The sequence below is a fragment of the Nothoprocta perdicaria genome, unplaced genomic scaffold, assembly GCF_003342845.1.
Source record: "Nothoprocta perdicaria isolate Ctin4 unplaced genomic scaffold, notPer1 scaffold_7, whole genome shotgun sequence".
Classification (NCBI taxonomy): Eukaryota; Metazoa; Chordata; class Aves; order Tinamiformes; family Tinamidae; genus Nothoprocta; species Nothoprocta perdicaria.
In genome coordinates, this window is record NW_020455976.1 from 9,853,951 (window position 1) to 9,856,887 (window position 2,937).

Genomic DNA, 2,937 nt, shown 5'->3' on the forward strand with positions numbered 1-2,937 from the left:
TTTTTCCTTTAGCACTGCTACCTAGTTGCAGTTTTGGGGGTTGAATTGGGTGTAGGTGGCATCTCTTTGCTAGGGTTTCCAGTAACGAATATTCGTGAATTCGCAGTTGCGGGGCCGGGAAGCTGTTGTTCGTGAGGTCCTTGCACTGAGCAGCCCTCTGGGTCGTCCCGGTTTTAATTTTAGTGCTGGGCAGTGCAGGACAGCATTGCAAAGCAGGCAAAATCTTAACATCCCTTTCTGTGGTATTTGCAGGATGTGTTCTGGCAGCTCCTGGCACAGATTGGTTTAATTCTTAAGATCTAAAATTCATTCCTAAACAGTCAGTATTGATAGGGGCTAATGTGTAAAAATGAGTGTGAGAGAGTTAAGGCTTTATTTCTTAAGCGGTGGTTGTGTTTTAGCGAGTTAATGCCATCTTCTTTAAAATCAATCCGCGTTTTGTACTTGCGCTGAAGCTGCAGGCTTCGTTAAAAGCTTCTGTGCTTTTTGCCACTATTTATCCCTCATCTGTGCAGCGGAAGGACGCTGTGAATTATAATGACTGCTCTGCTCGGGCAGAATCCTGATTCTGAAGCCTTGGTGATCCAGTTTGCAGCTCCTTTATGGCACAATCAGCTGTTCTGTGCCGGGTGCTCCCCTTCGCTGAAGGCTGCGCTCTGTTCCGGGGGAACATTGCTGCCCTTTACCGGGGAGGAGGAACAATTAGCGCTTTCACACTAGGCTTTCCTCATCTGCGGCACAGCATCGAGCTTTGGGATTTTTATTCTCGATGTGTAAAACCAACGTCGTTGCCTCCCGGTGCTTCCTGCTCCGTGTCCGCGGAAGCTCCTGGGCTGGATGTGCTGGTGGGCAGTGCGCGTCCCCCGTAGGCTCCAGTGAAAATGTGCACGTTGGAATTGCCTCGTTTTGCAGCTTGGCCCTTGGCAGATCTCCTGGACGGGGATATTTTTGCGTTACAGGAAGGCTGAGCTCCGGGAGATGCATGTCACGTGTGTGCTCGCACAGCCCCTTTGCCCCTGCTGCATCCCTGGGTGGCTCTCTGTTTAATATCTATATCAACACGGACCGAGGAAGGTACCAGGAACGCGGACAGAAGCATCAGACCCCCWGTGCCTCCTGCAGAGCACCCATTGTCCCAAGCAAAGCGCCCTTCAAATGCAAAGCACCCAAAGTAAAGAGAAATGGAGAGTGAGCTGTAAAGCTGCATTCCCCAGGGGCAGGTTGAGCCAGGCTTTATTTAGAAAAGCCTTTGCCTAATATGTGCCTCTCTGGAGAGCTGCTACTTTCTCATTTTATTTTGGCTTCATTTTCAACAGTGYTTTTCTTTTTTTCTGCTTCCTGCTGGAGTTATCTTTGGTTAAATACTTTTATAAATTATTTAGTCAGTATAATACAGTGGTCCAGGGAAAGAAGGGAATGGGGAGGTGGAGAAAGTGGAAAACACTTTCGGGTTCACATCACTTTGGTAGTTAGCCAAGCACATTATTGCACCTTTGCTTGTAGTGCTCTGAAATAATGCAGGCTATTGCTGTGTAGAACAGTTGCATCCATAGTTTGTCTCCTGCTCCCACCTTTTACCTTGGGGTAAAGTGATCGCTTTGCTCATCTAAAGCCTTTATGATGAAGGATTTGTTTTCCTTTCCATCTGACTCCTGGAGCTGGTGGTTCTTGCAGCGCAGACTCCCCAGGCCTTCCCACCTTGCTGCGGGCTCCCGCCTCAGTGCTGCCAGGTGGATGCTCCGGGAGGAGGTGTCCAGGGGTCTCCTGGTGTGGAATGGGGCGAGGGATGAACTGTCCGTGCCTGGAGAAGCCCCCGGAGAGGCAGGGCTCGCATTTCCCTGCACTCCCTGAGCCTCAGCCATGGGAGCAGGGCTCGGTGCCACAATCCTGCCTGGCTGGGGCCACTTCCCATCCCCATTTTCCACGCTCCTTCCCTTTGGTGCAGGCCCAGGCTCCCCGTCCTTCCCCATCCTTCCCGTGGCGGTGGACAGCAGCACCGGGTGTCCGTCCCGGCCGGGTGCCCTGGGCAGGTGTCCCGCCGCCCTGGCAGGTGACAGGACGCTGCTTTCCACACCGYAGTGCTGACCAAGACCCCGTGCGGCGCTGGCAGCTCCGTGCTGGGCTCGCCAGGGCTGCTGAGCTGACGCTTCAGCAAACGAAACCCAACCCTCGTCTTGCCTGACGTTGGTGGGGGCGTTTGGGCCCCTCAAAGCACGTGCAGGCCGAGGCTCGGTGCCCACTGTGCAGCATGGCATGACTTAACCCGTGTGACAAGGCAAAGGCCCCAGAAGGTGTAGGTCCTCTGAGCAGAACCACGTCCATGGTGTTCTCCTCTCGGGAATGAGATCAGTGCAATGAAACCTCCAGTGTTTTGCGTTTCATTCCTACCTAATGGGTGCTCTAAGGATGTCTCATGCTCCGCATGCCAGGGGGACGTTTTCTTTTTCTGTTGCAAATGCGTTCTCTGTGCTTTGAACTTCCTCAGGACCTTGGCATCTTGAAGAGCTGGTATCTCAGAGGCTCAGGAAGAAAGCTCAGGACCATCTACTTAGACCTTAAATTGCAGCTTCTCCCTCCCAACTCCTGCCAGGCCTTTTGAGACAATGTGACATTCTTTCCATGCAGTTCTCTGGACAGCTACACTGCAAAATACAAATTAACTGGGGTCTATCTCCTAATCTGCAATCAGAATAAGAGGAAGAAAGTTCCTTGTGGATGATCTCGGTTCTTAACTTTCCRTAGGCGCTTAATGGGACTGGGTTTTTAGACTTTCAAGAAGTGCTTGGCACCGTTTTTGGAGCGTGTTAGAGGTGCTTGCTGTTCTGCTGCAGATTAAACAGGGCAGTTATATTTTGCATTGGGAGCAGGAGGAGGTGAGTTTAGGAGGAACTCTCATTTCCACGACAGTTTGTATCATCCACAGATCCAGGTTTTATC